A 13,890-nucleotide genomic window follows, 5' to 3' on the forward strand; every position below is an offset into this window, starting at 1 on the left:
TCATGATCCCAGGGTCCTGGGATCGAGCCCCGCTTGGGGCTCCCTGCTCGGCGGGAGGCCTGCTTCTCCCTCTCGCACTCCCCCTACTTGTGTTCCCTCTCTCGCTGTGTCTCTCTCTGTCAAATAAATAAATAAAATCTTTAAAAAAAAAATGAAGCTGATCTGCAAGAAGGTGAATGGAAGCAGGGAGACTAGCTGAGTCTGTCGCCAGAGTCCATCTGAGACCTAATGGGCACTTGAGCTGAGTGGGATGGACAAGCTGGAAATAGCCTGGTAGATGATACGGAGAGAAGTAGTCCTTGCTGAAGGAAGGTGCATGTGCAAAGCCGATAGGCATGGGGGCAAGGAGAGGACATTGGGGTTCACATGTGGTTGGCAAAGGCTGCAGCTTTGGGTGTGCATCGCATAGCAGGAAGAAACGTAAAATAAGGAGTGCGATCTCTATTTCCCAGAGCCTATGAGGGGATAGCTTGAGAAAACAAGCCCCTTCCCCTTTCTGTGCCTCAGTTTCCTTCTCAGTAAAATGGAGAGTGGTGTCATAATGGAATCATTAAAACATATTTCATTCTGTGACTGCCCCCCCCCGCACCCCGCAGCCCCAGAGGTGAAACCTGATTGAAAAGTCGGCAATGCTGGGGCTTCACCATGTGGGTTTTCATGGTCTCGATGCTGGGAACATGCTTTTAGGAGTCAGAATAATAAATATAATAAATAAATAATGGAAATAGGTGTTGGATATCGTAAGTGTTGAAAGTCCCTTTTAATGGGCTATACAAGACAGGTCGTTCTAGGAGACATGTGACACATGCAGTATACTTCCCGGTTCCCCACCCTCATCAGGGCCGAATCTCCCATGAACATGCAGAAATTCCTAACTGTCCTGAACACACAAAAATCCCTTCTGTAGAAAACGGCGGGGGCCATGACATAATGATTACCAATTTGGGTTTCTGTGTTAAAAGGCTGTTTGGTAATAACAGCGCTTACTCTGTGCCCAGTGTGGGTCCAAGCAGTTGATTTGTAGCAAACTTGTGTGATCTGCAACAAGTGGGTGATGTTGGTGATAGTTTCCTCCCTATTTTACATATGGGAAAAGTGAGGACTAAAAAAGATAAGTAATTGCTTGAGGCCACCGTAGTCTTTCTACAGCTTCGGTTGGGGTGTAACAGAAAGCACACAACTAGACTCAGACTTCAGGGACTCAGCTCCGCCATTGGATGAGGTATGACCTTGACTTTCAAGCCACTTCACACTTGTTCTTGTGTGATTTCCTCATCTGTAAAATGGGCATAATTATAGCACCTCAGGGAGCTGTATGAGCATGGAGACAAATTGTGTAAAGAATCTGTTACAATAAACATTGGTGCTCCCCACACCTAAAGATGTTTTGTAAACCGCTGTTATCCAAAGATTTGATACGACCTCCCTGAGTATTTCTAGGCAATTAACTTGGTTTGGTACAAAAATGGAGATATTTGTAACATGGGAGAATTCCTAGGGTTCTTGGATTTCTGTATGTGTGTGGAGGGAGGTGTTGAAGTAAATACTTCCTCTGGAGATTTGAAAACAGTGAGTCAGGAATTTGAACAAGTTGATATTAATTTCAGGCAATGTTTTCTTCTGCTTTATGAAGCCAAATGGAAGAAATAAACCAAATGTTTATTAAGTGCTGGGCCATGTTCTAGGCCCTCTGGGAGAAGGGGTAAGGTCTGGACATGAGACACACTGTTGATTTTTCTCAAGGAGCCTGCTGTCTACCATCTAGTGCAATGACTAGATGGGGTGCTTTTCTGCTGGAGGCAGAGGTTGTTCTCACAGTAAAATCTGGTGTGTGTGTGTGTGTGTGTGCGCACATGTGAGAGAAAGAGAGAGACAGAGAGACAGAGAGATACAGAGATTATTTTCATGGTAATCAAAAGGTCTTGGATTAAATAATGTTGAAAAACCCTGGCCTAGACAGAAAGATCTATGAGAGAAGAAATGAATCAGTGAGTTTGTGAGAAATCATAACTAGTTTTTACATAGATAACATATGGGTAACCAAATATCCATCAGGGGGCTCCTGGATCTAGGCAAGATGGCCCAAAGGCAGTGATTTACTACCTTATGCCTCCTTTTAGTACCTAATAGTTCATAACTTGTTCTTCACTTTACCAGAAAGATAATAAAACCCATCCACAATATGATTTCAAAACAAATCAACATAATGCCTCAATATAACCAAGGAAGAAGTAAAAGGAAAGTAATTTAAGATAAAGTAATATGTACAGTATTTTAGTATGTGAATGCTCAGATCTGATTTCACTAGAGAGATCGGGGACTAATCATCGATTGTGCTCCAAACCACCTCGGGAACCCATCTGGGGCCTTGGTGCTGGCTGTCGCGGGGCACCTGTTTTCCACCACGTGGCTTTTCTCTCTATGTGCTATCCCACCATTGGGTTTAGCCCAAGCTTGCTTGTGCATGGCAGCTGGCCTCCAAGAGGGTGAAAGAGAAGCGCCAAGGCTTTCAAACTCTAGGCTCTGCCGTCACACCCCACCACTTCTGCTGTGTTCTTTCCATCAGAGCAAGGCATGGGGCCAGCCTAAAATATTCAAGGAGTGGGTGGGTAGGAAACAGACTCTTGCTTTACAGGAGGAGTGGAAAAGTCATGTTGCAAATGGGCATGTGGGATGAAAGATCATTGTTGCTGTTTGTGGAAAAAACCTACCACAGAAGGAGAAGAGCCCTGAAAAGTAAAAATAAAAAAAAATAATCTATTGAATCCTCCGTATATGTCTGGGCACTGTGCTAAGGCTTTCTGTGTCCATCTTCGAGCAAGCCTATGAAATCAATATTATTATTATTTCTCCCTTACTGATAAAAAAAATGGACAGAGAGGTGAAGTAACTAATTATGGTCTTAGAGTCAATAAGGATCTGAGACGGGATTCAGACCCATCTCTGTCTGACTCTGAAACTTGTGGTCTTATCTGTGGTTCATGTAGCAGCTACTTATCTTTTAAGTAATCTCTACACCCAACATGGTGCTTGAATTCACAACTGTGAGATCAAGAGTCGCAAGCTCTACTGACTGAGTCAGCCAGGTGCCTCTCATGTAGAGCTACTTCGAGGAGAAATGTGTCTTCTGAATAGAGTAATGGAGTTAACTTGAGTATGCTACTTGAGTACCAACCTGAAGCTAGGGAGTATGGATGGATCCAGGGACTGCACACAAAAGATGTTCAATCCCCTGATAGCAGAGAACCACAGCTGTCCATTTGACGCTTTTTAGTTTAGGGAGATGGGGGATAAGCCCAGGTGTTGGCCTGTGCACTTGTTCCCACATAGTGGGTCAAAAAGGCATTGGTAATTTCTAAGTCCATGTGTTTCAATGCTTGTAAGATGTTTAGGTCTACACCTGTACAGAAAATATGTTGTTCTGGAGTGCCAATTGTCTGAATGACGGCCATATCAGTCATGTGCAGAGGATGATTCCTAGTGACCCGGGGGAAAGAAAAGAGGACAGTGCCAGAGTGATGGATGAGATATGTGTTTCCTGGTGGGACAGACCTGCTAGGAACAGTTCATGGCTGGGCATTATCTTCATGCAAGAAGGGAACAATCAAAAGCATCCCTGATCTTTTTGATCTTTGCTCATCATCAAGCAAGATTAATCTTTTTGGGGGTGTGATACTCAAGTCACAGTTGGTATTTGTTATCTGACTTGATTTAATAATCTTAACAGTCTTTTTGTGAACCGAATCAGTTCGGGATGATCCTTAACTCAGCATTTCTCACAAAATTCTGTTTAAGGGCATAGAGAATCGCCCTAGCATAGCAGGGTGGAAGCTGATTCTGATTTTTATTCCACTTGTGTTGTGGCCTGGCTGTGTGAAAGGTCTTTCTGCAAAAGCTTCTATAGTCCCATAGCTTAAGAGTTTACTCATCTATTCATTCATTCACTCACTCAGCCGATATTTTTGGAAGCCTCTAGGGACATTGTGCAAAACATTGGGGATATAGTAATAAACAAAAAGATGGGGCACCTGGGTGGCTCAGTTGGTTAAGCCTCCGACTCCTGATCTCACCTCAGGTCTTGATCTCGGGGTCGTGAGTTCAAGCCCCTCGTTGGGCTCCATGCCCAGCATGGAGCCTACTTAAAAAGAAAAAAAAATATGGAGTTCCTAGTCTTATGGGACTTATATTCTACTTGGGGGTGGGGTGGGCTCCAGACATTATCTACTATGTCAGATGGGGATAGGTATTAAGAAGAAAAATAAAATCAAGGAAAAGGACACAGAGTATAGTGCTAAGCTATTTTGGACAGGTTCCTTAGGGGAATCCTCTCTACCATACTAACATGGGAGTATAGCCCGCTGTGAAATGCAGGAGGCAACTAAGAGGATGTCAGGAGGAATCGATTCCCAGGCATGGAGAGCAGTCAAGACAAATTCCTGGAGGTAGACATGTGCTGGTATGGATCAGGAACAGCCACGAGTGGCAGGAGCAGAGAAAGAGAGGGGACCCTGGTAGGAGATGAGGTCAGAGAGGGAGGGAACCAGCCTTGGACACCAAGGGTCTTTCAGGACTGGGTAATGACTCCTAATTTATTCCGAGTGATGCAAAAATCTATTGGAGAGTTTTGAAAAGAGGAGAGGAATAATTTGATTTATAATTTTAGAAGGTCATTCTGGTTCTTATATGGGAAACAGAGTGTAAGGCAGCAAGGACAGAAGAAGGAAGGGTAGCTGACTAGTTCAAAGACTGTTGTAATAGTAATCTGAAAAAGGAATCATGGCAGCTTGGACTAGGGTGACAATGGAAAGTTGTGAGAAGAGGAGAATTAGTTTTAAGCATGTTTTTCTTAGTTTGTTTGCTTTTTTTCCCCCCAAGCAAGAGTTGGGGGAGAAAAGTTGCCAGTCTATGTAGAGGACTGATTACAATGACGGGCTGTGGATTTTTACATGAATAAAAACAAAAGGGTGAGGGATGAGGGACAGTAAATTGAGTGAATTTTAATCTGGTTGGGAATGAGGGATTGTTAGAATGTGAGCACAGCAGAAGAGAGCTGGAGATGGAGTTGGTAGTAAGTGTGGTATTCTTCCAGTTGATCTTTTAGAGGGATAGCAGTGGAGTGTGGTCATCTGGGATATGACATGGGATGGGTTTGTGGGATGGGATGGAGGACACCATTGTTGTAGGAGAGAAAATCAAAGAATTGAGAGGCTAGGGTGTTGGATGGATCATCTATATTGATATTGAAAGTACCAACCTGAAACTCTCTATATTGCTACTTCCTAGGGTGATTCTCTAAACACTAAATTCTCAGGGAATATTTGTTGAATGAAGTGTTGTTCCACAATGACAATCAAGCTGCAATCTCAGACTAGTTTGTTGTGTGCACAGTTGAGGCAGAAATAAGTGAGCCAAAGTGAGGATACTAATCTCTAAAAATAGAGTATAGCAAATTAGCTCTTTAGGGGAATTACTTGGCAAATTCTCTTTCCCTGGGCCCTGCAAACACTTAGCTTCCCAAAGCACCAGCAGAATGAATTCACATAACATCAACAAGCATTTTTATCTTTAAAGATATTTTTATTTCTATATAATTAGGTCTTTGGAAGGAAGACAAACATAAGCAGAGGGTATTGTGTACAGAGAAGGTGACGAAGGGGAGAAGAGTCAATGGAATTTGGATTTTTCCTCATCATTATCATGTCCCTAGAGTTTAGCATTTTTTTTTTTTTTTTTTTTTTGGTACCAATTAATAGTGAGAGCTTTGGAGCTGACCTTCCCTTAGAAATAGTGGGTAATGTGAGAATGCAGTGCTGTATTTATACTGATAAATGGATTGAGTTCCCAACCTTTCGGGGTTGGTTTATTTGGTAGGTAAAATGTATTTTCCCATGGAAATAATTTTACATATGGAAGTCAGATTCCTAGGCAAGTCCTTTTCTTCATAATGAACCCAAAGTAAAGAGTATTATTTTGTTTTGTCTTAATAAAAAGGGCTGTAATGTTTTATAATACTCTGTTAATATATTTGGAAGGAGGATTGTCTCCCCTTTCCTCTGGAGCTAGCTTAGCCAATACATAATTATACCAATATCTCTTTCCTCTTAAGGAAAAACTGGGTCTAGGTTGAAGTGTTGAAAGTGATTCTTTTATTTGGCCAGCATCTTAGTTTCCTCTGGAAGTAGACTCTCCTGAGAAATATGGGGGGAGGAAAGAGGTAGATCATTTCAGTGGCCTATTTTGGCCTTGAGTTCAAGCATCATTCTACAATTAAGCTCTACCAGTAATAAAGCAGACACTGTATTTTAATTCCTGTCTAGTGCCTGTGTCTACATTCCAACTGGACCAGAATCCTTAGGAGGGAATAATGTGGTATATTGGTACCCTCAAGCTTCAACAATATTATATAGCACCAGACCAAGATGCACTTGGGTGATGCACTTCATGGATGCAAGTGAAGGCAGACTTGTCCACCAAATTCATCTGCTGCCTGTCTTTCCCTCACTGTTTGAGAGTTTCTCCCTGTCATCGACAATGTGCCCTCCTCTGCTCGTCTTTCACACTCTTCTCCTGCCATCACTGTCATGTCCTTGAAGGGGATATATGGTGTAATTTAGAGAGCTCTGGCAAAAGACTTCCCACCTCATTACCATTCAGCCTGTTTGCAAATATACCCATCTATTCTTTTTTGGAAAACAGTGTGATTTGGGGAAAAGACATAACTTTGGGATGGACCATTTGATTTTGACTTGGGTTGACTATCTACTTACTTTGGAACTTGGGAAACTTCATTAGCTGTCTGAGACTTGGTTTCCTCATATGTGAAATAAAAGATGCCAACTTGGACGCAACTTGAAGAATTGCTGTGTGGATCGAATGCTCTCACCGGTATCTAATGCTGTCTCTGGCACAATTAGGTATATTAGCATGGATATCACCTCCCTCTTACTAACTTTAATGGTAGCATTTATCTACATTTTATAAAATGAGATAGCTGAGACCCTGAGTGGGTAAGTAAACTGCGGAGCTGGGATTCACACCCATGTTCGTCTTACTCCCATTACATTACACACTCAGCTCCCTCCCAGAGGGCCCTGTGTGTCACCCACGAGGACGGAGTATTAACTGGAGTTGCTACTGGTGCCATCCCACAGCACGCTCCCAGAACGCCCCTGTCAGACAGCAGGGGGGGATGCCTTTTAAGGTATAGCAGAATGGCTACCCACTGCAGGCTCTTCCCAAGAATAACTGTGACTTTTGGTGATAAAGTTTTTGACAAGAAATGAGGTCATTTTCTTTCTTTTTGAGATATCAGTAGGCCCCATTAAAAATGGCTGTTTTTCAAACAATGATTAGAAAAAGCCATACTGGGTAGAATGCCAAATCCAAGAATCTCAGATTAGATATGACTCTCAAAACTTAAAAGCAGTATATTTAGTAAAAAGAGGAGAGAGACATGTAAGACACATCATTTTGGCTTTTATTTATTTTTTTAAGATTTTATTTATTTATTTGAGAGAGAGAGAGAAAGCATGAGAGAGAGAGAGAGAGCATGAGCTGGGGAAAGGGGCAGAGGGAGAGGGAGAAGCAGATGCTGAGCGGGGAGCCCGATGTGGGACTCCATCCCAAGACCCTGGGATCATGACCTGAGCTGAAGGCAGAGCCTTAACTGACTGACCCACCCTCATTTTGGCTTTTAGTAATTGGAAATGAAATAGGACTTTGTTAAAGACAAAGATAAAGGTATGGTTAATCATGGCTCCTTGTGTGGAGGGAAAACACCACAGATCTCCTGGGGCCCATTGATCTGAGTAAGAGTAATTTTGTCATCACACACCCTTCAATCACCAACAAAACAAATAAGAGGAATTACTAGGGCTTCAGAAGGTTTTAGGTTACAAGTAACTTCTCGATGAGAAAGTTGGTATTGGAAATATTTTTCTGTGGAAATATTTTTCTGCATCAAGTTCAAAAAATTGACTGAATCTCTCCCTCCAAGGATGAAGCTGTCTTCCAAGAATTTATTTTACTTAAAGAAGAGACAGGTAGGGTGACAAGGTGATGGAACAAGAGGAATGAAAATGGCTGAAGGAGACCACAAGATAGAGAGATGCACAAAAGGAGAAAAGAGATTGATGCCAATAGAGAGAGAGAGACATGATCTATTACAAGGAAAAAGAAAACATTATGGTCTGGGATGGCTTCCGGCCAACTCTATGAACTTCATTTGCTTTTTTCGTCAGAAACTCTGGGGAAAAGCATAATCATTTCTCAATTGGAATTTGATTCTTTTGTAGCTGTGTAGGTGGGAAATAACTCTGGATTGCTGTGCTGGTCTCCCATGTTCCAGGTACCCTCTTGTCTCTTTCCTACATTGCAGCCATCTGGTGGTAATAAATCTCTGTGTGGTTGCCATCTGTGGGCAGAGAGGGAGAGTGACATGCTTCTTTATTCAGGGAACTTTGCGTGTAGTTTTGGTTCTTAGAAGGACCCTGGCATTAAGGACGTGGATTCACTCTCAGAAAGCATAAGTCTCACGGAAATAGATATTTTTAGATAGGACCTCCTTGGAGTTAGAAGCTTCCAACACCATAAGCAAGCCTGTGTGAGCCTGGGCAAGAGCTTGCTTGCTCTGTGTCTCAGTTTGCTCATCCATAAAGAAGAGGATAATGCCCTTATAGGGTTTTGTAAAAGGCAAATGCAATTATAGGTGTAAAAGGCACATAATGTCTGGCACATAGGAAATTGAATCAATCAGGGTTCATTCAAAAAGCAGAAATTCTAACTGACATTTTAACAAAAGAGAATTTAATATAGGGGATTGATTAAATAGGGATTGGAGAAATAAACAGGAAAAAACAAAACAAAATAAAAGCCAACCAACAAACAAAAGCCAAAAATCCCCACTGAGGCAGCACAAGCATAGTAACTGGGGAATGAAGGAATGTAGTGGGGTTATCAGAATGTGGATCCTAGGAGGAGCTCAGGACCCAGGTCTCTAGGAAGGGACACTGGCCAGCACCATGTGTTTCTGAGGAAGCACAGTGAGACCAATCTTGAGAGTGTGGGAAACTAACAAACTGGAAACGAGAACAAATTGCTCCTGCCCAGGTAAAGAGCTCTTGCCTGTGTGACACAGACAGGAACAGAGTCAAGGAGGAGTGAGCTTGTTGTCTCTTCCTCCTCTACCGTCTCCATCTCTCTAGCAGCCCGATGGGCAGGGCATGGAAGATAGCAGTTGACAACAAAGAAATACAGTTTGCCACCTCAATTCTGACATCAGAGCAGAGCACAAAAGAGTGGATATGGAGTTGAGAGGCAGTAGTTTAATAACTGGGACATAAGTGCTCAATAAATATTGGCCACCCTATTTATTCAGCGTCTCCTCCCCACCTCCCCTCCCTCTTTTTTTTGTCCCTAGTAACCTTGATTTTTCTTTCTTCTGTATACTGAAGGATGAAACCAAGGATGGTAAGAAAAAGAGCCAATAGATCTCAATAGAAGACAAGAATATTGGAAGCTTTGGCTATAGGTTCATACTTCTATTTTGGCAGACCAGATTTTAAGCCACTTTGTGGGACTCTCCCAAAAGGGAAATTTGCTGATGTCTCCAGTGACAAGCTCTTCTGTTAAACAGGAAACTCTTCCCATCCAAAAATCAGGGTAAAGTTAATACATTGCTCTATTGTTAATATGTTTGCCCTAGAGGAGGGAGGCCGGCAGCTGAACCTTTCTCGGGAAGGAGGGAAGAACATAGGCAGAGATACCTGCTGGGTGGGACTGGAAAGGCACGCATGAGGAGAGGCTGGGATGTGGCCAACCCGCTGGTCTGTACGTGTCAGTCTGACGCGTACCGCATGGCTACTTCTGGATTGCAGCAGATGTGCTCGGGATTCAAAGACATTCAAGATGATGCAGTTATCACTCTCGAAGTGCTCCAAGAAAGCAAGTACAAAAATGCCTAAATGACAAAATCAGTTCTGCCTCGAGAGGTCACAGCAAATCCTTTCTCTTTCACTGGATCAGCTCCATTCTTATGTCCTTTTCAAATCTTAGGTTTTTGGTTTTTTAAAATAAACTATGACAATAGCAAATGGGTTATCTATGACTTGAGGTAGAAAATAATTTAAAGTTATTAAAAAAACTCAGTGAGGATCGAGAAAATACATAATTTTGTTGTTTCAAGATGATCAGATATCACTCTTCAAAACTGACAATACGGGACTCATCTAGTCATCTATCTATCCATCTGTCTGTCCATCCATCCACCCATCCATCCATCCATCCATCCATCCATCCATCCATCCATCTATCCATTCTGTCCATTGTCCTGTTTCTTCTATTTATCCAGTCCACAAATCTCTAGAGTGCCTAGCTACAAAACATCAGACCTGATACTCAGTGCTGGGACTATTACAGATGACAATATATTTCTTGCCCTCATATTCTAATAAACCAAATTATAAGAAAATGGCAAGTGCTTTTATAGAAGCATGGACAAGATACATATTTCTTGGTATGATAGATATCATTAAAAGTAAATGTAAAGCAATAGGAAAACAATTCTTAGGATGTTCAGCGTAGCACCTTAACCAGGTGGTGAAGAGCCTAGTCTCAGATCCTGGATCTTGCCATTACTGGCTCTGTCAGCAAGATCCTTAAACTTTTTTGTGCCTTTATTTTTTAAAAAGATTTATTTATTTGAGAGACAGAGAGAGGAGGGGCAGAGGGAGAGGGAAAGGGAATCCTTAAGCAGACTCCCTGCTGAGCATGGAGCTCGATGTGGGGCTTGATCCTAGGACCCTGAGATCATGACCTGAACTGAAGTCAAGAGTGGGCCATGTAACCGACTGAACCACCTGGAGCCCCTGTGCCTTTATTATTATTTTTTTAATATTTAGAACGGACTAATAGTACTTAGCTCATAAAATTACTAGTAGAATTAAATTATTCAATACATATAAAGCAATTAGAATCATGTCTAGCATATAAAAAGCATTAAAATGTTGGCTAATATTAATATTTGTATATTAACTTAGAGTTTAAATTCATCATTGCATTTAATCCTTAAAACCTCTCCTTGCCCTGGGAAAACAGGCAGAAGAGTTACTACTTTCCAAACAGGGGGAGTGAGGTCCAGGGAGGTTATTTTTTTGGGGGGAAGCCACAGAATGGCACAGCCACGGAGCTGGAAATCTATCTCAGTGCTTCTTCTATAATGTTCTTTCTGTTACGCCACGAAGGATCATACGTTGACTTGGAAAAGCTACTGTTGTTCTCCACGTGTCAGGGCGACTGACTGCAGCTGGGCTGATGGTAAACACAGCCAAATGACACAGGCTGCAGCCTAACCCAGTCAGTGCTGCTTTGCTCGCATCTGCCACTCAATACAAGGCCCCTGGTGATGAAGGGACAGAAGGCATGGGTCAGGGAGCTGCCAAACACCAAACATACATCTTAATTGGTTACAGGCAGTCACCTCCATCCAAATCCTTGATGGGAAAATGGTTCCCACAGGGGTCCAGAGAATTAGGAATTCAACGTCCTTTTGACATCAAAACTGGCTTTGGAGTCTGAAATCACTCAAGAGTGAGCTATTTTTTTTTTAAAATTTTTTTATTGTTATGTTAATCCCCATACATTACCTCATTAGTTTTAGATATAGTGTTCCATGATTCATTGTTTGTGCATAACACCCAGTGCTCCATGCAGAACGTGCCCTCCTCAATACCCATCACCGAGCTAACCCATCCTCCCACCCACCTCCCCTCTAGAACCCTCAGTTTGTTTTTCAGAGTCCATCGTCTCTCATGGTTCTTCTCCCCTCCGATTTCCCCCCCTTCATTCTTCCCCTCCTGCTACATTCTTCTTCTTTTTTTCTTTCTTAACATATATTGCATTATTTGTTTCAGAGGTACAGATCTGAGATTCAACAGTCTTGCAGAATTCACAGCGCTTACCAGAGCACATACCCTCCCCAGTGTCCATCACCCAGTCACCCCATCCCTCCCACCCCACCCCCCACTCCAGCAACCCTCAGTTTGTTTCCTGAGATTAAGAATTCCTCATATCAGTGAGGTCATATGATACATGTCTTTCTCTGTTTGACTTATTTCGCTCAGCATAATACCCTCCAGTTCCATCCACGTTGTTGCAAATGGCAAGATCTCATTCCTTTTGATGGCTGCATAATATTCCATTGTATATATATACCACTTCTTCTTTATCCATTCATCTGTTGATGGACATCTTGGCTCTTTCCACAGTTTGGCTATTGTGGATATTGCTGCTATAAACATCGGGGTGCACGTACCCTTTCGGGTCCCTACTTTTGTATCTTTGGGGTAAATACCCAGGAGTGCAATTGCTGGATCATATGGTAGCTCTATTTTCAACTTTTTGAGGAACCTCCATACTGTTTTCCAGAGTGGCTGCACCAGCTTGCATTCCCACCAACAGTGTAGGAGGGTTCCCCTTTCTCCGCATCCTCGCCAACATCTGTCATTTCCTGACTTGTTAATTTTAGCCATTCTGACTGGTGTGAGGTGGTATCTCATTGAGGTTTTGATTTGGATTTCCCTGATGCCGAGCGATATTGAACACTTTTTCATGTGTCTGTTGGCCGTTTTGATGTCTTCTTTGGAAAAATGTCTGTTCATGTCTTCTGCCCATTTCTTGATTGGATTCTTTGTTCTTTGGGTGTTGAGTTTGATGAGTTCTTTATAGATTTTGGATACTAGCCCTTTATCTGATATGTCATTTGCAAATATCTTCTCCCATTCTGTCAGTTGTCTTTTGGTTTTGTTGACTGTTTCCTTTGCTTTGCAAAAGCTTTTGATCTTGATGAAGTCCCAATAGTTCATTTTTGCCCTTGCTTCCCTTGCCTTTGGCGATGTTTCTAGGAAGAAGTTGCTGCGGCTGAGGTTGAAGAGGTTGCTACCTGTGTTCTCCTTTAGGATTTTGATGGACTCCTGTCTCACATTGAGGTCTTTCAACCATTTGGAGTCTATTTTTGTGTGTGGTGTAAGGAAATGGTCCAGTTTCATTCTTCTGCATGTGGCTGTCCAATTTTCCCAACACCATTTGTTGAAGAGACTGTCTTTTTTCCATTGGACATTCTTTCCTGCTTTGTCAAAGATTAGTTGACCATATAGTAGAGGGTCCATTTCTGGGCTCTCTATTCTGTTCCATTGATCTATGTGTCTGTTTTTGTGCCAGTACCATACTGTCTTGATGATGACAGCTTTGTAGTAGAGCTGGAAGTCCGGAATTGTGATGCCGCCAGCTTTGCTTTTCTTTTTCAACATTCCTCTGGCTATGCGGGGTCTTTTCTGGTTCCATACAAATTTTAGGATTATTTGTTCCATTTCTTTGAAAAAAGTGGATGGTATTTTGATGGGGATTGCATTGAATGTGTAGATTGCTCAGGTAGGATTGACATCTTCACAATATTTGTTCTTCCAATCCATGAGCATGGAACGTTTTTCCATTTCTTTGTGTCTTCCTCAATTTCTTTCATGAGTATTTTATAGTTTTCTGAGTACAGATCCTTTGCCTCTTTGGTTAGATTTATTCCTAGGTATCTTATGGTTTTGGGTGCAATTGTAAATGGGATCGACTCCTTAATTTCTCTTTCTTCTGACTTGTTGTTGGTGTATAGGAATGCCACTGACTTCTGTGCATTGATTTTATATCCTGCCACTTGACTGAATTCCTGTATGAGTTCTAGCAGTTTTGGGGTGGAATCTTTGGGATTTTCCACATAAAGTATCATATCATCTGCAAAGAGTGAGAGTTTGACTTCTTCTTTGCCAATTTGGATGCCTTTGATTTCTTTTTGTTGTCTGATTGCTGTGGCTAGGACTTCTAATACTATGTTGAATAGCAGTGGTG

Source organism: Phoca vitulina, unplaced genomic scaffold (genome assembly GCF_004348235.1).
Source record: "Phoca vitulina isolate PV1807 unplaced genomic scaffold, GSC_HSeal_1.0 scaffold3, whole genome shotgun sequence".
NCBI classification, from domain to species: domain Eukaryota; kingdom Metazoa; phylum Chordata; class Mammalia; order Carnivora; family Phocidae; genus Phoca; species Phoca vitulina.